The 21004-nt window shown below is 43.2% G+C and overlaps 1 protein-coding gene across 1 annotated transcript in view; it reads left to right on the top strand.

Annotated features, from left to right (window-relative positions):
* Positions 1-6651: 6651 nt before the first annotated feature.
* The window catches only part of LOC101938928 (protein eyes shut homolog), a 616724-nt gene continuing 602371 nt past the window's right edge, over positions 6652-21004 (top strand). The window contains exon 1 of the mRNA XM_065587927.1: positions 6652-6786. The gene's annotated coding sequence lies outside the window, so the exon portion shown is untranslated. The remainder of the gene's footprint in view (positions 6787-21004) is intronic.

Below are 21004 nucleotides of genomic sequence, written 5' to 3'. Positions count from 1 at the left end.
GATTGTATTCAGATATCAATGCTTATAACTTCTCCAGTATTTTCAAACATAATCTTTTTAAAGTCAGTATTCTACTATTGTAGTTTCCATTAAACAACCTTTCAAGATTCTTCTTGTGTCTTTCTAAATTTGATGAGCTAGTTGCAAAAGCACACCACTTGATAAATATAGTGTGTGTGTGTGTGTATATATATAAGCAGCTTTTTAGTTAATATGGATCATTAGCAACATAGAATATCAGACAATGCTATTTGCCAATTATGTGTATCATTTCCATATTTCATTAATATCAGAGAATTACAATAAGGAATGCACACATTTGGTACTTCTCTGCATTTGGTTAACAAATGTGTGCATTCCTTATTGTAATTTTCTGAAGCACAAGTTCCTATATATGTTCTATATCTAAAATTGTGTATAGTTCTAAGGATGCAGGGACAAGACGAACAAGTTAGCCTTTAAATAAAGACGAGTTGACAAATTTTCTAACAAACTTTTTACAAATGTGTCTTAATATTCTGCTCAAGAAGATTGCTATTTACAAAGCTTGGTATACATGTAAAAATAAATATATAATGAATATTTCTAGAATTTGTTCTAAATGAGAAACTTCAGTGTGAGTTTAAAAATATGAATTTTCACTAGAAGTGAGATGGATAAGAACCCATTTTAAAGACTTTTCAAGATGAGAACTGTGGCCAGCAATGGCACTCTTTGTGTTAATCATAGAATCATAGAATCATAGAATATCAGAGTTGGAAGGGACCTCAAGAGGTCATCTAGTCCAACCCCCTGCTCAAAGCAGGACCAATTCCCAGCTAAATCATCCCAGCCAGGGCTTTGTCAAGCCGGGCCTTAAAAACCTCCAAGGAAGGAGACTCCACCACCTCCCTAGGTAACGCATTCCAGTGTTTCACCACCCTCCTAGTGAAATAGTTTTTCCTGATATCCAACCTGGACCTCCCCCACTGCAACTTGAGACCATTGCTCCTTGTTCTGTCATCTGCCACCACTGAGAACAGCCGAGCTCCATCCTCTTTGGAACCCCCCTTCAGGTAGTTGAAGGCTGCTATCAAATCCCCCCTCATTCTTCTCTTCTGGAGACTAAACAATCCCAGTTCTCTCAGCCTCTCCTCATAAGTCATGTGCTCCAGACCCCTAATCATTTTTGTTGCCCTCCGCTGGACTCTTTCCAATTTTTCCACATCCTTCTTGTAGTGTGGGGCCCAAAACTGGACACAGTATTCCAGATGAGGCCTCACCAATGTCGAATAAAGGGGAACGATCACGTTCCTCGATCTGCTGGCAATGCCCCTACTTATACAGCCCAAAATGCCGTTAGCCTTCTTGGCAACAAGAGCACACTGTTGACTCATATCCAGCTTCTCGTCCACTGTGACCCCTAGGTCCTTTTCAGCAGAACTGCTACCTAGCCATTCGGTCCCTAGTCTGTAGCAGTGCATGGGATTCTTCCGTCCTAAGTGCAGGACTCTGCACTTGTCCTTGTTGAACCTCATCAGGTTTTTTTCTGCCCAATCCTCTAATTTGTCTAGGTCCCTCTGTATCCGATCCCTACCCTCTAGTGTATCTACCACGCCTCCTAGTTTAGTGTCATCTGCAAACTTGCTGAGAGTGCAGTCCACACCATCCTCCAGATCATTAATAAAGATATTAAACAAAACCGGCCCCAGGACCGACCCTTGGGGCACTCCACTTGAAACCGGCTGCCAACTAGACATGGAGCCATTGATCACTACCCGTTGAGCCCGACGATCTAGCCAGCTTTCTATCCACCTTACAGTCCATTCATCCAGCCCATACTTCTTTAACTTGGTGGCAAGAATACTGTGGGAGACAGTATCAAAAGCTTTGCTAAAGTCAAGAAATAACACATCCACTGCTTTCCCCTCATCCACAGAGCCAGTTATCTCATCATAGAAGGCAATTAGGTTAGTCAGGCACGACTTCCCCTTCGTGAATCCATGCTGACTGTTCCTGATCACTTTCCTTTCCTCTAAATGTTTCATAATTGATTCCTTGAGGACCTGCTCCATAATTTTTCCAGGGACTGAGGTGAGGCTGACTGGCCTGTAGTTCCCCGGATCCTCCTTCTTCCCTTTTTTAAAGATGGGCACTACATTAACGCACCCTTCTTTCTCAAGAAGAGATAGGCTTTACTTTATGTTGCCATTAGCAACTACTGGGTATCACCAGTGATCAAATCTGAATTTGATCTCCTAAAGAACACAGAGAAAACACTAAATATATTCCTTTATAATAAAACATAAGATATTAAAAATATAAAACATTTATAAAGGAAGATATGATCTTTACTTATCGGCTGTGGCTCTGTGTAAAAACATGAAGACATACAACTTCATAACTAGTGTTAAGGGAGCATTCCAAAAGGATTTTCTTTCTGCCTTATTATTTTATTTTATGAAGTAAAATAAACAACAATAAGAGACTATGAACTAACATAACTCATAAGCATAACATGTAAGGACATATGACTGTGTCCATTTACTAAAACTCAGTAATGATATTTAACAATATGTAACAGTAGCCTGAGTAATACAAATTGTGATTGATTGATTGATGATAATCTTTTATTTCTGAATAAATTTTGAGGACTTCAACTTCACAGGGTCTAATCTTGGGAAAGACTTAACATGTGAGTCTCTTGACTCATGAATAAACCCACTGAAGTCAATGGAACTACTCATGTACTGAAGCATTTGAGGCTCTAGTCCTATAGCCGTACTTCGTAATACTTACAATGATCTAAAAATCTTCTTCTGTTTTGAAAGTTGGAACACTAGCAGAACCATTAATGCTCCTCATGCTTTGTCCTCACTGCCAAGAACAGTGTGGTTTTTACTGTAGTATAACTAAATGTGTATTAGCTGCCCTGCAGTGAAAACCTACTGGAGACAAGGCACTGTATTTTTTACTGCAATGTAGCTAGGTGAGTTCAACACTATACCCCAGCATTCCCCATCAGTACCCGGCCTGGTCATGCGCTACTTGAAGCACGTTGTGCATACACTAAGAAGACTCCTATGGTTGACCTCACCTAACTACCCTGTGGTAAAACTACCACTGGGATTTTACAGCAGGATAGCTAACATGTTATTTGTGTTAAAAACACAGCTTTTTGGTACTGAAGACATACTCTCGGATAGGCAAAGGCTATTTTTAAAGTATACCCACTAGAGACGCGGTACTCAGGCAATACTGCCATCCCCAAGAGTTCAGAAATCTTGAGTTCATTCTGAAAATATAAAGCTTAAAAAATGGTCGTGTCTTATTTTTGAAATTCTTAGGAGAAAGGCTCCTGACATTTATTTGTGCTGGGGCATATTTCAGGGTGAAAATTCAACCTGAAATGAACACAAAAAGCCAGATCATCAGTCTTGCTATGACTCTTTTATGCCGTTGCAACAACGCAAAGGGGCAATAAAATCAGCTTACCTGGCCTCCTGAAGATTCCCCAGCCTAGGTCTGTGCTATTTCCTTTCTGGATGTTCCCAGGGGAAGGTTATATGACTGGTTGTCTCTACACCCAGTGCTTCCTGTTTGATTAACAGCCCTTTCGAACTATAGCTGCCATCAGGCTGCAATAATCTACCAATTTTGACTACCTATCCTGGTCCCGTGGTGAGTACAATTTGGCAGGACTAGAATGCCTGGGCTGCTTGCAAGATTGATCAATCTACAATAATGGCCCCAAATCAAGACACATGCCATAGTATTCATGGTGGCAATCTTACTTTTGTGTCCGTCTGACTGCAGTATATTCCTCTCTGCAGGAAGTGCTGTAATGGGGTGTTTTCAGTAGGATGAAAGAAGTTAATTACTAAATTAAGCAAACTTCTGGTGTATGGCTAACAAAGCAATTTTACCATGTGGATTTTTTTTTTAAATGTCATTTCTTTTGCCAATGAAATAAAGCCACTAAATCAAATATGGTAATTAGGATCAGCATTGAGCATTTTTATAAGGAATGACTTTAATTGTCAGTACCAGATTGGAAAATTACAGCAACTGTACTGGTTTAGTGATTTGTTCTGAAATTGTAGTTGACAGTTGAGGTGGTTTAACTCTGTTATACAGATCATTATGAAGTTTTTCAGTCTCCCTTAGGTGGTTAAGAGAATTGTAGATGAAAATAGCTTATTCACTCACAAACATACATCCTCTCCCTGAGATTTTGGGATTTCTCCTCAACTATTTTGAAAAGATGAGGCACTATATGTGTTAAAAATACATTTCTATGAGTTTCTTCATTCTAGCATTCTATTTTTCTTCCTTTCACTTAACCTTAAAATCAGACCGAAATTGTGCATAACCAAAATGCTCCCTCTTAGAAGTGCCTGAATTTAGATGCCTAAATACATATTTAGGGACCTGTACACATTGAATGGGTCAGCGGAATGGCTGGAGAGTGTGCTGAAGCAGAGCTGCGGGGTGGGTGGAGTTGAGGGGAATGGTGGCTGTCTCAATATGTTAATTGCTTGACATGATATGTACAACTGCCTAAATGCTTACTAACTCCCGCCAACAACATATATGCTCCCTGTCAAAACATCAAAGTAATCCACACATGTCCTCATATTGCAAACACCTTTACCAAGCAGATCCAATTGCAGCCTCCACCATTCTATCCCAGCACATTGACTGTACCTGAAATATATGCAGGTAATTCTCACAGGTTACTACGAGCTCCAGGAGAACCAAGGGAAGGTGGCATGGGCATCCTATACTTTTTTTCCTTCTTGATCTTTTATAGTGTTAGATGAAATCATGTGGATGAGAGTGAATGGGCTGTAAAATGAGGTGAAGCTCTTGCATATTTTAGCAATTGTGGGACTGGTAGAGTAAAGGTATGTGTATTAGGGCATATTGGGGCATTGCTAAAAGAGGGCAGAGTTAAGGTTATATTGGCAACCTTAACTGTGCATTTCCTGGTTTTTAGAAGTTTGAGTTTCTCAACTCAACATTCTACAAGGAGATGACATCTCACCAGACTACCTTAAATCTGTGTTAATATATTTTTTGCCATTGAATATATATTTCAATTCCATCTACATAGACGCTCAAGTTGGAAGTGTTAATCTCCATGGCATAACCAAATCCCCCCTCATTCTTCTCTTCTGCAGACTAAATAAGCCCAGTTTCCTCAGTCTCTCCTCATAAAGCATGTGCTCCAGCGCCCTAATCATTTTTTTTGCCCTCCACTGGACTCTTTCCAATATTTCCACATCCTTCTTGTAGTGTGGGGCCCAAAACTGGACACAGTACTCCAGATGAGGCTTCACCAATGCTGAATAGAGGGGAATGATCACATCCCTCAATCTGCTGGTAATGCTCCTACTTATACAGCCCAAAATGCCATTAGCCTTCTTGGCAACAAGGGCACACTGTTGACTCATATCGAGCTTCTCATCCACTGTAACCCCTAGGTCCTTTTCTGAAGAACTGCTGCCTAGCCATTCGGTCCCTAGTCTGTAGCAGTGCATGGGATTCTTCCGTCCTAAGTGCAGGTTTGGTTTGTTCCTGCAACCTCAATAAGGATTCTTTAAAATACAGCCAGTTCTCCTGGACTCCTTTCCCCCTCATGTTATTCTCCCAGGGGATCTGCCCATCAGTTCCCTTATGGAGTCAAAGTCTGCTTTTCTGAAGTCCAGGGTCCATATTCTGCTGCTCTCCTTTCTTCCTTGTGTCAGGATCCTGCACTCAACATCTCATGGTCACTGCCTCCCAGGCTCCCATCCACTTTTGCTTCCCCTACTAATTCTTCCCTATTTGTGAACATCAGGTCAAGAAGAACTCTGCCCCTAGTCGGTTCCTCCAGCACTTGCACCAGGAAATTGTTCCCTACAGTTTCCAAAAACTTCCTGGATTGTCTATGCACTGCTGAATTGCTCTCCCAGCAGATATCGGGGTGATTGAAGTCTCCCATGAGAACCAGGGCCTGTGATCTAGTAATTTCTGTTAGTTGCCCAAGGAAAGCCTTATCCATCTCATCCCCCTGCTCTGGTGGTCTATTGCAAACTCCCACCATGACAGCACCCTTGTTGCTCACACTTCTAAACTTAATCCAGAGGCTCTCAGGTTTTTCTGCAGTTTCATATTGGAGCTCTGAGCAGTCATACTGCTCTCTTATAGACAATGCAACTCCCCCACTTTTTCTGCCCTGCCTGTCCTTCCTGAACAGTTTATATCCATCCATGACAGTACTCCAGTCATGTGAGTTATCCCACCAAGTCTCTGTTATTCCAATTACATCATAATTCCTTGACTGTGCCAGGACTTCCAGTTCTCCCTGCTTGTTTCCCAGGGTTCTTGTATTTGTGCAGTCTGAATTCAGGACAAAAATGGAAGGTGTCAGGATGTAAGGACATTTTTAATGTGTAAAGGGATACTATTATTCAGCATAGAACAAATATTTTAAAAGTGTGTGGGTGTAGTGGGGTGAGCACCCACTCCAGCCCTGAAGGGGTTGGAAAAGCCCTGCAGAAGGCTGTGGCTGGGGAAGGGAGCAAAACCCCGGGTGATTGGGGGAAGTGGCTGCAGCTGGGGCCACGCCCCAACCAGACAGACCGGGCCTTATAAGAAGGCCAAGGCAGCTAGAGATACTACTCTCTCTCTGCCTTTAGAGGGAGAAGGGCCTGGCTGAGAGGGTACCTAACGTAGAGCAGGGCTTGGGGAAGGCTAGAGGAGCTGGGGAGCTCTGGCCTGGAAACCCCCGAGGCAGCAGGCCTTGTTAAAGGCCAGAAAAAGGTACTGTGGAGCAGGGCTGGGGAAAGACCAAAGGAGCTGGGGAGTTCCGGCCTAGGAAAGCCCCAGGCTGCAGGCCTGGTAAGGCCTATTAAGCATGAGGTTGCAGGGGTCAGCCCACTTGTAGGCAGAGGCAGCAGGTCCGAAGCCCTTTGTATGTGATGAGTGGCTGATACTGCAATCTGCCCCAGTGAATGGTCTAGATGGAGACTGGGCATTAGCCAGGACTGAGGCAAAGTGGGAGTAGTGGGTGGGGGTTCCCCTGGGAGGGGGAGACCCAGAACGGTGGGGGTACTACCAGGGGGCAGCAGGGGTGACTGTGCTGTGTTACAGTGGGGCTTTCCTTTAAGCATTTGAAAACCTAGCCATGTATATTATGTCTGAGAAAGAGAGACTTTCTGGGGAGAGCTGGCTGACATTTTTTATTTAACAAATATTGATAAAAAATGGCTTTTTTTTTTGACAAAATGATAATTAGCAGCAAATTACCAGTTTTGACAAAAACCCAAAAAACTTTAAAGAGATACTTAGAAGAAAAGGAATGCTTATATTTTTTGCAATGAATTTTCACAGGAACAAAAAGACTCTTCCAGACTTGCTCTATGTTTTGATATGGGTAAATCACCTATAGCTTTACAATAAAAAACTGGGACACTCTTGTGGCATCATTTTTAGGGTTGCCAAAAAAAAAAAAACCCACACACAATATAAAAGACAAAATTACACCATTTTGGCTGAGCAAAGTAAGTTTTAATCAGACCATTGGAAAAGCCTGAGGCAGAGGGAAATCAAGACCCCACATTGCTGGAGCTGCAGGAAATGCAATCTCTCTTTTGTCCCATACTTCTACCTATGATTATCACAAGCCACAGCTTAGCTTGCTGCATTGTGGAAATTCTCTGTAGCCTAGACTTTAACAGAAAGGATAGGAAAGGTTTGTAGGGGTGGCGAGCAGAGTATGGGGGATGGGGACATAGGACAAGAGTAGGGGGGAAGAGAAAAGTTGCAGGGACCAGAAGGATGGGGCACCCAGAGCAGGGGAAGGGGAGATGGAATGGAGAGGAAGAAGAGCCCCGAAGAGGACAGGGGCTGGTGAGGGTGGTAGGAGGGGGGAAAGCAGGAACCCAGACATGGTGAGCAGAGGACTTGGTGATCGGAGGAGGGGTGGAAGCAGAGACCCAAAGAATGGGAAGTGTATGTGTGTGAGGAGTCAGAATAGGGGCCCAAAAGGGAATGAGGGGACAGGGAATGGTGATGATGTGGTAAACAGTGACCCAGAGTGTGAAGAGGGTAAACTGGTGACAGGTGGGTGGGGGGGAGAAGGGAGGAGGGAACACAGAGATCCTACCATGTAGGTATGGAAGGCAGAAATGGGATAGGACCATAGAGACCCTGGGATGAGGGGGAAATGAAATGGTGTACAATGGGGGGGAAGGGAGGAATGGGGGCCTACACAGAGCCCTTGATGGGGGAACAGGGGTTACATAGAGCCTCTGCCATGGTGTGGCAAATGGGGGATAATGGTATGGGAGTGGGAGAGGAGCAGGGGGGACACATAGAGCCCGTAGCATGAGACGGGTGGGGGGATTTTCAGAGAGTCCCTTAAATGGAGTGGGTGGCAGGGTGCTTGTGGGGAAGATGGAGGGATGAATGTAGTCTTGGGTGCATGCAATGCATTCTGCCTACTATAACTACAAGGGACTCAACCCCCAATTAATATGTACTGATACTGCCAGCTTTTGATTCAACAAGTGATATCTGCATATTATGTAGTGAAGTATTTTTTCCTTTAACATTTTGCTTTGTGTGTGTTTATCATGAACACTGAACAGGTGCTGTAGCATTCATTTTGAGCAAAGGAACAGCTTTGATTGTGCCTACAGTCACATTTCTCAGCTTCTGATTCCACAATCCTCAGGCTGGCCCGAGGCAAGTTCAAGCCCTGGACTAATTTTACAGCTTTTTCTCTTCACTCCAATACTGTTCATGACAATGAACACTCAAACCACAGGAATGTTTGTTCCTGATTGACTCAGAGCAAATTCTATTCAGGAGAGCAGTTTGTCTTTGACAAACATTTAACAACCACCCTCAAATGTCTTGACTTCGAAATTAAAAACAAAAAATTTCAGGTGTCTCTACTCCCACCCGCAAAAAGAGTTCCCACAGTGCTGAAACAACACATTGGGTACCTGGTTTCCATATACTCACTAATTAGTATTTTAAACATGGAGCCTATTTTATGGTCAGACGCATAATTGCATGTAGGCAGGCCCCTTCCAATCATTCAGCGGCAGTGGGGGTGAGAGTCTCTAACTGGTCCTTTTAAAAAATATGTAATAGAGAACCAATGATACAAAGGAAAATATTTGCTACAGAGTGACCAGGGTAAGGTTAAATCATCACTTGCTGTTCATATTCAAAGATTGACTCAAGGGACATTAAGTAGAGACTACAGACAAAACATAGAGTACGCAAGAGCACTGAAGATACCTCTAAAAAGGTTACATGGAGGTTACAAGTCTGTCTTGTTCTGTGAAGTGCCAAACATGTTTATGATGCTGTATAAATAATAACTTAGAAGCAATCAAAATGGTGCTAAAAATCCTAACTCATGATTAGAAAGCAACTGCAGGCCATCTGGACTGTCTTAGCTTTAACTGCAAATCTTCTTTACTTTGCTACATAGAACATGGTGTGGTGCTGTGCAAACACTCCAACAATCAGAAGAGCAACAGAAGGGAAGGATGATATTGAATGATTGCATGGACAGAACTGTGCTGTTAATAACTGATTTGTGTAATTACATCTGCCTATCCGCCATAGTGACTGGGACACCAGAAATATGTAGAGAGCCTCATTCACTGCTCTCATCCATGGTTCAGCCAGACTTCCTCAGACTTTCAGAAAGTACATCTATAAATACAGATCCTTGCTTTATTAAAGATTTCAGGAGATGGCTACATACACAATTCTTTTTCCTCCCAGCCTTACTAGATTTAACTTAATTTTGGTAGCATAAAAGAACAAATATTGTTACATCCAGAAAAAAAGGAAACAAATCTGGAAAGTAAAGCTTAGTTAGATAATGGTTGATTTTGAAATAGACAGTCTGCCTGGAACTGAGAGTCAAACCCCAGCAACGTTGGGAGGTGGGGTTAGGAAGGAAGGGATGGGTCCGAGAGCTCAGGCTCCAGCACCAGCCTGAACATCTAGGCTGCAGCTGAACATCCCTTTAGCCTGAGCCCCACGAGCCCAAGTCAGCTGGCATGAATCATAGAAGATCAGGGTTGGAAGAGACCTCAGGAGGTCATGTAGTCCAACCACCTTCTCCAAGCAGGACCAACCCTAACTAAATCATTCCAGCCAGGGCTTTGTCAAGCTGCACCTTTAAAACCTCTAAGGATGGAGATTCCACCACCTCCCTAGGTAACCTATTCCAGTGCTTCACCACCCTCTTAGTGAAATAGTTTTTCCTAATATCCAACCTAGACCTGCCCCACTGCAACTTGAGACCGTTGATCCTTGTTCTGTCATCTGCCACCAATGAGAACAGCCTACCTCCATCCTCTTTGGAATCCAACTTCAGATAGTTGAAGGCTGCTATCACTCCCCCTCACTCTTCTCTTCTGCATACTAAATAAGCCCACTTCCCTCAGCCTCTCCTCATAAGTTTTGTGCCCCAGCCCCCTAATAATTTCTGTTGCCCTCCACTGGACTATCTCCAATTTGTCCACATCCTTTCTGTAGTGGGGGGAACAAAACTGGATGCAATACTCCAGATGTGGTCTCACCAGTGCCAAATAGAGGAGAATAATCACTTCCCTCGATCTGCTGGCAATGCTCCTACTAATGCAGCCCAATATTCCGTTAGCCTTCTTGGCAACAAGGGCACACTGCTGACTCATATCAAGCGTCTCATCCACTGTAATCCCCAGGTCAATTTCTGCAGCAGTTCCCCAGCTGTGGATTTTAATCGCAATGTAGACCTACCCTATGTGTATTGGACTGAACCCTACATTCTTTTTGTCAGTCTTCAGTCAGACACTACTCAAGGAAAATGATCACTTACTTCAGTGCAGGTTTTTCCTGAGTAAGTGATCACAGAGAAAATACTTCAGGATATAACCTGTAGTTTGTAAAGAACTCGGGAACCTTTTAGGATGAAAATTGCTATAGAAATGAAAACTTGTGTATTGTTATAAATCATAATTCTATCCAACTTTAACCAGCTTGCTTTCTCCCAGGAGAATATCTTCCATCACATTTATTCCTTAAATCAGGTGGGAAGTGACAACACCTTTGTCAATCCATGGACTCACTAACGAGCTGAAGAATAGGGGGGAGGGGAAGGCTTTTTAAATTTAACCTTCTCATTGATCCACCACAAGCAATGTTTCTTCAATTTTCTTTTCTTAGTTGGGAAAGATAGATTTAATCATTTAGGTTTCAGTTACAATTCTACTTGATCAAAAGTTAATCAATTTTTCACAGTATGCGATGCCGTTAACTCCCATCATTGTTGATGTTTGCCAAAACAATGCTCCTGTTGCAGAAGAACAAATGCTTCTCCTTCAGAGAGCCTGACAGTCGAATTGGCTTTTGCTTTGAAATGCATTTTAGCATCAGAACCTGAGTGAATGCCATGCTTATTCTCTGTGCAATAGTTCTTTGAAATGTAACTAGGTTTGTAAAATGCCAAAACAACTAAACTATTCCCCCTTCCACCCTCTGCAACACTTGCACACACAGAATGACAAATGCTTGTCTACAACTATTACAGGAACCCATCCACATACTCGGATTGTTGTGAAATGGACTACAGTTTGAATAACAACCTCAAAAAATGTGAAATATTGATAACTATAGTTTTTAACCTTTAGATGTAGGAGAAAATGTGTGTTCCTACACAACTACACAGTGGTTTATATAAAGTGCTTCATAGTAGTAGCATGGGGAGACAACGCCCATATTCATAGCTGAACACTCGTGCTTTGCTTGCAGGGTAGCTGGATGCAGAATGGCCATTCTCAAAACATCCCTGCAAACAAAAACCTGTTCACATACATTTTAGGGGAAAAGCAAATCAAAGGAACTTTAATATAGTTGTAGCAAACAGGTGATCAGATGCAAACAAATGTACAAGTACTATTTTTTTTCAGTATATTCCCAGTTGTGTTCCTTGAGGAAAAACAGCCACTGAGTTGCGTTGATGTTGGCTGTTATATATGTATTTTAAATTGTTCTTGATCTAAAAGGCACTAACTGTGTTCCCACTAATAAGATGAAGTTTATACAAAACTGTGTTTATAGGCAGTAAAAAATCCTGTGAAAGAAAATTTAGAGTTGTTAAAAAAAGCACAAATTTTCTGAACTCAATATAATTTGCAGGCAGCATCTGCACTTTAATAGAAACATAAGAACATAAAAAGGACTAGAAGACCCCCCCCCCCAAAGCCTGTGATATGTACTATCTTGTTTTCCACTCTCGTTTTTCATTGTTTTTCTCCTCTGTGTAAAATTTAAAATAGTGATAGACTCAATTCCCCCTATATTTTGCATCTCACATTTCCTGTTCTGAAAGCTATATTATGTACTGATAGTTTAAAACAGAAACAGCATTGTCTAGTGTTTCTCTTACAATTGCTTAATCTCTGATTTATTCTGGTAATCCTTTTTTTAATTTAGTCCCAATTAACAATTTTCATCTATTTGAAGCTATATCAGAAAAGCAGTTAGAGACTTTAGCATGGATTCTCCGCTCATTTACGCTGTTATAAGTTAGGAATATCTTCATTAAAGTAAATGGTGTTTCACTTGTGTGAGAGGAGAATCAGATGCACCCACTACTGAATATTCTTGCAGACTTTGGGTATGTTCATCTATCCAAAAATTGTATTAAACTCGGCACTACCTGTAACATTTTACAATAGTGATTTAGGTATGAAAATGCTTTTTAGGTTCAAAGCTCTAGAAATATGTTGAGATGATTTAGATGTTACAATTCCAAATCAATTCAGAACCCTTGCTGTATTTCACGTATACTGGTCCCTAACAGGGATAAATCTACCACACTTTGTGTTCATATCCAACAGAAACAATATTTAATACGAGTTCCTAAACTCAGTTTAAAGGCCACCATAGGGACAGCCCTAATGTAGTAGAGAAAGGATAACAAGAACCAGTGTCTAGAAGCTGAAGACAGACCAATTCAAAATAGAAATCAGGCACAATTTTTTTTTAAAATGGTTTGGGTGATTTTGACCATTGGCGCAAAATACCAAGAGAAGTGGTGGCTTCTCCATCTGTTGGTATAATCAGATCAAGACTGGATGGCTTTCTGGAAGCTATGCTTTAGCTGTAGGCAAATTATGCTGTAGTCAAACGCACAAGTTATTGAGCTCAGTACAGAGGTAACTGGGTGAAATTTAATGGCCTGTTCATGTATCAAAAGTCAAACTAGATGATATGGTCCTTTCTGACATTAAACTCTATGAAACTACAGTAGAACTTCAGAATTATGAACACCAGGCTTATGAACTGACCAGTCAACTACACACCTCATTTGGAACCGGAAGTACACAATCAGGCAGCAACAGAGAAACACACACACACAAAACCACAAATACAGTACAGTTCTGTTTTAAACAAAGTACTAAAAAGCTAAAGGGAAGGCAGCATTTTTCTGCTGCATAATACAGTTTTGAAACTTTACTAAGTCAATGTTCAATTGTAAACTTTTGAAGGTGACCGGTGATGTGCTCGATGTAGATGTCCCTGGACCATCCGATGGTGTCTGAGACCAAATGTTTCTACGCTCCCCCTATGATCTCCATGTTTTGTCTGTCATGGGCTCCCGGGTATGTGTGTTCTTCCTCGGGAAATGTGCGCGGTGCTAACTGTCGTCCTCCACTGCTTCCTACGAGAAAGGGACCAAGAGACTTTCTCTGTTGGATCATATGAACTGGAACCATAAACTCCTTGAACATTAAATCTCACCAAATGAGGATCAATCCATCCTCATCATCATAGCCACTCATACTCCACACCCGAACATAGCCACTTTATGAACTTCATACCCTCATATCTCATCAACCTTTTACCCCCAATCGGGGATATTGCAGATTATGTATTCCTTATGCCACCCGATCTTAAACCAAACTTTGCACCCTTGATAATCTGTATGTTATTTCCTGATAAACAGAAACTTCTATCCTTGAACTCTGTACAGTTCACTTTTAACATCTTAATAAACTTTAAAAAGATACATTTTAGAGAACAAAGGGAAGACTATTTCCCACTGAATCAAGTGATTCACATTACATAGCACATGTCCTTTTGCTACAAGGTTGCATTTTGCCTCTTATATTGAGTGCCTGCCGGTTTGGTGTGAGACATCACACACACTTGACTGGGCAACAGAATTTGGCTTGCAGGCAGCCATGGTAAGGCAAAGGGTTTTGGCTTCTTCAACCTTCATAACATGTGGGAACAGTTTCAAACAGCAGCACCCTCCTTTCCCATACCAAGCAAAGCCCGTTGGGTTGGCCATTAAAAGGAGGGGCTGCGGTTTTAGGGTGAATGTGCAGCACAATCCAACCCTCCCCACCCAATTCTCTGAGATGATCGCTTTGCCACCCCCCGCCGCATGGCTAGTATCAGGGAAGATCGCGGTCAGCCATGAATGGGCCTCCCCCCACTGCGTGGCTAACAGGGGATGATTTATTTTCAGCCAAAGGCAAACAGCCAATGCCCGGGCCCATTCGCTGCAAGGTTTTGTTCTGCAATGATTCCAGACTACTTGCTACTGGCTTGGCATGGTAAATAAATCATTAAACACGCGTGCTTTTAAACCCTGTATTATATTTACAAAGGTACACTCACCAGACGTTCGTTCTCCAGCTTCATGGTCCGGGAGCCCACCTTGGGAGGGTATTGGCTCCAGGGTGATGAACAGTTCCTGGCTGCCAGGGAGAAGGGATTCTCCGCTTGCCGGCTGTGCGCTATCATCTTCCTCATCTTCAAACTCCTCATCCCTGTTGCGTGAGACTCCCCCCTTGCAGGTGTCCATGGACAGTGGTGGGGTAGTGGTAGGGACCACCCCCAAAATTGCATGCAGCTCATCGTAAAACCTGCATGTATGGGGCTCTGACCCAGAAGCGACCGTTTGCATCCTTTGTTTTTTGGTATGCTTGCCTCAGTTCCTTAACTTTCACATGGCACTGCTGTGTGTCCTTGTGGTAGGCTCTGTCCATCATGCCCTTGGAGATTTTGACATACATATTGGCATTTCATCTTTTGAACTGAGTTCTGCCTGCACGGATTCTTCTCCTCATATAGCGATCAGATCCAGTACCTTGGTCCATACTGGAGCTCTTTTGCGATTCTGGGACTCCATGGTCACCTGTGCTGAAGAGCTCTGCATGGTCACTTGTGATGATCAGCTCGCTATGCTGGCCAAACAGGAAATGAAATTCAAAAGTTCCCGGGGCTCTTCTTGTCTACCTGGCCTGTGCATCTGAGTTGAGAGTGCTGTCCAGAGTGGTCACAATGGAGCACTCTGGGATAGCTCCCGGAGAGCAATACCGTCGAATTGCATCCACACTACCCCACATTCAACCTAGCGAGGTCAATTTTAACGCTAAACCCCTCACCGGGGAGGAGTACAGAAATCGATTTTAAGAGCCCTTTACGTCAACAAAACAGGCTTGATCGTGTGGATGGGTGCAGGGTTAAATAGACCTAATGCTGCTAAATTCAACCTAAACTCGTAGTATAGACCAGGGCTTAGAATGTGATCCACAATACCCAGCATACTGGGCAGGGAGTTACCTAGGCCAGCCAATTGGAAATGCCAATAAAAGCAGATTGTGCTAGGTCCCACCTTTCTCTCCCAGTTAGGACTAAGTCTTGGCAGCAGTGCAGGAGGCACATATCTTTGCTTAACAATCCATGAGCAAGTATCTGCCATTTGGAGTCAGGAAGCTTAGGGATCTAAAGCATTTCTTGAAGGAATGAATTGGGCACCTGCCTTGCACAATACAAAACAGATGAAGAAGTAGGTGGTGCTTGTGCTGCCTAGCTCATAACTTTTAGCCCAGTGGTTAGGGCACTTGCCTGGGATGTTGAAGACTCAAGTTCAATTCTTCTACTCCAGCAGAGTGTTCCATTGTTGATAAATAGTTAGATCTAAACGAGATCTCTGTGTAGCTGAAAATCATATCCCTTCCGCTAACAGAAGTTGGTCCAATAAAATATTATTTTACCTACCTTGTCTCTCTCAAAAACTTAAATAGGCAGACAGAGGGAGAGAGTGAATGACTCTATAATCTGGTTGTTAGGGTATCCACTTCTGAAGCCAGAGACCCAGGGTCCAGTCCCCCTGTTCCAATTGGCTTTTATTATTTAGCCACAGTGGAACCGCTGCAGCAGGAGACTGAGGGAGGCCCACATCAAACTACCCCAATAACTCAGTTCAAATCCTTCCCCCCTCCCCTCTGGCTGAGGAGAGAATTTTACTTGGTCTCCCACATCACAGGGGTGGGCTAATCACTGGCCTAAAATTATAAAGTGTCACCATCACCTCCTTTTCCAATGGCACCATCAGCTAGGTTTTGAATGGTACCCATTCTGGTAGGTGTACTGTGACAAAGTTCTGTGCTTGACTCCATGGGTCCTGCATTTCCTGATGGATTTTGCTAGCCTCAGAGGCTCACATCGCTCTTCTCTCTCTAGAGGCAAGGATCACAGTCTACGGAGCCATTTTCATTATAAGCCAGCAAGGCAGGTGAGGAGAAGCAACCCTTCCTCACACAGTCTCTGTTGTCTCCCAGTATCAGTGATTAATCAAGGAGGGGCTGGGGGAGCCCAGGTCCACTCTCTACTCTGGGCTCCTGCCAAGGGACCCTAAAATTAGCAGCTATGGAAGCTGACTTTTTGGAAATAGGATGTGTACAATTCCCTGGGCCACTTCCCCACAGCAGCCCCCACTCAATATCTTCTTCACAATTACCTTGGGCTTCCTTCCTTGCACCTGATATAGATTTGTACTACTTCATTCCTCCAACAACACAGCTCCCTCCTATAGCTGCTGACACCCACACCTCACTGACTAACTGGGAGGCTTTTAACTAGTTCCAGCCAGTCCTTGATTGGCTTCAGGTGTCCCAATCAATCTAGCTATCTCCACTGCCTTCTAGAAGGATCTTAATTGGCCCCAGGTGTCTTGATTAACCTGGAGCAACTGCCATTTGGTTACCATGGTACCAAGGATTTGTTTAGCCTCACTACTTTACTGTAGCCATCTGGCCTTGCCCCATCACAGTACTCAGAGGCTATCTACTAGATTGGGACATGCATGCCACTTAAACAACCAAATATTTTTCCTCCCCCATTTTCTGAATTGATCTGGGACTTCAGCAGGGAACAGGTGTCTGGATCCCTAGAGTGAGGCAGGGGTGCCCAGGTTTAGAGACAGAAACATAGGAACCAAGGGAACTTTTCTCTTGAAAATTAGGTGAGTCACCTATAGGGTTCAGCAGGATTTAAGAACATAAGAATGGCCATACTGGGTCAGACCAAAGGGCCATCCAGCCTACTATCCTGTCTTTAACAGTGGCAATGCCAGGTGCTTCAGAGGAAATGAACAGAACAGATAATCATCAGTTGATCCAGTTTTGTGACTTGCAGTGGAACCAAAACTAGGATTTAGGAGTTTAAACCTGAGATTTAGGTGCCTAAGTACTTTTGTGGATCTGCCAATTTCTCCAGGTGAAATTACATGATGAATTTTAAATGGAGATGTGTTGAAAATCAAGAGTTTCAGTTTGCAGAGGTTTAACTAACTTTTTTTTCCCCACAGTTTTGTTTTTTTGAGTTTACATCCCACTTGAATTTCTCTTTGAATGTAAGGTTTAAATAACACACAAATTCAGTATGAAACTCAACCAAACCTGTCAAGTTATGTCTGGTTTTCTGTTAATTCCCCTGCAAGCCCCCTCTCCCCCCATCCAATCAAATTCCTAACTTTGATAGAATTTCCACTTGGAATTATAAATTTGCTCCAGCTTCCTCAAAATTCATCCCTGGTTTGCTCAAAACTTGGACTAGGTTTACTAAATAGTTTGGCATATCTTTAAACAAAGCTGGTCTGTTTCAAGACTGAAAGGAAATCCCAAACCTGGTGACTTCCACCTACTTTGGGGTTTCATTATGAAAGCTTTGGACAGATCTAATTTTACACATCCAGAAAACCATGTCCCCATTGGAATTTGGTCAGGACACTGGACTTAACAACCTTAATCTTACAAAAACTGTGATATAGGATTTTTAGTGACAGTTGGGAATCACTAGAACCACTTCTTGCAGCATCTATTCATTGGTGGTCTTGCCTCCAAGAATTGATATGGGCTGACCCTACTTAGTTTGAAATCTAATGAGATAATGCCCAGAGGATTGTATGGTTGCAGATTACCATGGTTTATATATAAGTATTATGTTAGGATTTTAGAGGATTCAGCAAAACATGCTTTCAGTGTTTTTGCCTCTTTTGTTTCTTATTTTCAATAGTGCCAATATCATACATGAAGAATTAGGAATGTCCAGTATTTTGCACAGTTTTATTTATCTGTCAACAGGATGGAAAAAAACCTAGCAAACTGTCTGTAGGCACCTCAAATAAGGTACTATAAAAGGTTTAGATTTTTATTTTAAGTAGTAGAGCACCTTGCCTGTGATTTAGTATACTTTGGAAAAGCAGAAAACCACATATTAGACAATACCACTCAGAACTGAGCACAGTCCCAGGAGATACTGTCGATTGCAGCCTCTATTGATGTGTTTTGTGCCAGATTTCACTTGTGCCAGAGCCACAAAGGTGACCTAGGCCAGGTCTACACTACAAACTTATATCAGTATAACTACATTGCTCAGGGGTGTGAAAAATTCACTCCCTGAGTTTTAGAGTAGCAGCCGTGTTAGTCTGTATCCACAAAAAAGAACAGGAGTACTTGTGGCATCTTAGAGACTAACACATTTATTAGAGCATAAGCTTTCGTGGACTACAGCCCACTTCTTCTAAACTCTAAACTCTATCACCATCTGAAATATAACACTGCAACTCATTTGTGTCTGTTTGAACATTGTAAATAATTCTCTTACTTCTTTTTCTTAGTTAATAAATCCTTAGTTAGTTTATCATAGGTCTGGCTACAAGGGTTGTCTTTGGCATGGGATCTAAGTTACAAATTGACCTGGGGTAAGTGACTGGTTCTTTGGGACTGGGAGTAACCTGAATATTTTGTGATCTTTGGTGTAAAATGACCCTCTCTCAGAGAATCAAGCTTGCCTGGGTGGCAAGATAGATCAGAATGCTCAAGGGAACTATCTGTGACTCCATATTAAGGCTGTTTTAGTGTCTGAGGAGTTTATACTTGTTACTGGGTTGATGAAATCTATGTATAGAATAGGTATCGGCAACCTTTGGCACGCTGCTCGCCAGGGTAAGCACCCTGGCGGGCTGGGCCGGTTTGTTTACCTGCCGCGTCCGCAGGTTTGGCCGATCTGGCCGCGGTTTGTCGTCCCAGGCCAATGGGGGCTGCAGGAAGCGGCACGGACCAAGGGATGTCCTGGCCGCTGCTTCCTGCCACCCCCATTGGCCTGGAGCTTCGAACCGTGCCCAGTGGGAGCTGCAATCGGCCGAACCTGCAGACGCGGCAGGTAAACAAACCGGCCCGGCCCGCAAGGGTGCTTACCTGGCGAGCCGCGTGCCAAAGGTTGCCGATCCCTGGTACAGAATGAACAACCAGTTTGGGGTTTTGTGCCCTGCTTCTTAACAGTTTGTCCTGAAGTTGGTATGAGGTTGTGAGCCACACAAGACAGCATGACATCCTTGTGACCCAACCCTTGTCCTCACCCCATATTAGGGTCACATTTGGCCTCATGCATATGGGGGCAGGGTTAAAAATCAGTGTGTGAACAAAAGGTCAGGTGGCAGGGGTTAGAGAGACACATGGGGGTAGAGAGTGAGGTTAGAGAGCAGCATGGGGTCAGGGGAGGAGGTTAGAGCACCAAGGATAAGGAAAAGTTATTTACTTATTTCCATAATACAAGAACTAGGGGTCATCAAATGAAATTAATAGGCAGCAGGTTTAAAACAAATAAAAGGAAGTTCTTCTTCACGCAGCGCACAGTCAACTTGTGGAACTCCTTACCTGAGGAGATAGTGAAGGCTAGGACTATAACAGAGTTTAAAAGAGAACTGGATAAATTCATGGTGGTTAAGTCCATTAATGGCTATTAGCCAGGATGGGTAAGGAATGGTGTCCCTAGCCTCTGTCTGTCAGAGTGTGGAGATGGATGGCAGGAGAGAGATCACTTGATTATTGCCTGTTAGGTTCACTCCCTCTGGGGCATCTGGCATTGGCCACTGTTGGTAGACAGGATACTGGGCTAGATGGACCTTTGGTCTGACCCGGTATGGCCATTCTTATGTTCTTATGTTAAGCCAGTGGGGATTTCTGCTGTTCCAGCACCTTCTAGCTTTAGGACTGCACCACAGTGCCTAAGTCTGGGAAACCTCTGCTGGAGTTAGGCCCTAAGCTCTTTCTTCCAAAAAACTGAGAGAGAGAGGAACACCTCTTACAACTTTTAGCTGGGTAGTTAGAGCACTCACCCAGGATGTGGGCAACCCAGGTTCAACTCCCTCCACCCCACCCCACCTGATGTGGAGAAGGCACTTGAACTTTGTCTTATCTTCCCTGGAGAGTGCCCTAACAACTGGCTATGTGATATTCTGGGGCAGAGCTCATTCAGTGTCTCCTGTTGAAACTATTCCATTGCCTATGAATAATCAAATATGCTTTTGAGTGGGAGGACTTGTACTTGGATCTCCCACATCCCAGATGAATGCACTAACCATTGGGCTACAGAGTCATTCTCTCTCTTTGGTCCCCTTCCCAGAGTGTTTTGTGGGGTCCCAGTCTGGTAGGCAGTTTCTGGACATACCTAGTGGATGAGGCCCTGAAGGCAAGATGGGTGAGGGAATGCCTTGTTTGAAGATCTGTCTCAAGCTTAGTAAGTATGAGTTAGGCACCCAGGTGCTTAGACCGATGCAGCTGTGTGCATGACCATTGGCACATTCTTAGGTGCCATGGGACTTTACCCATAGTAATGTAGGTGTCCCTATCTACAGAGTTAGCTAGTAGCTGAGTGAGGGTTTTGA

This window comes from Chrysemys picta, chromosome 3 (assembly GCF_011386835.1).
Source record: "Chrysemys picta bellii isolate R12L10 chromosome 3, ASM1138683v2, whole genome shotgun sequence".
Classification (NCBI taxonomy): domain Eukaryota; kingdom Metazoa; phylum Chordata; order Testudines; family Emydidae; genus Chrysemys; species Chrysemys picta.
Note: the sequence above shows the minus strand (reverse complement) of the source record. Positions and strands in the feature narration are given on the sequence as shown.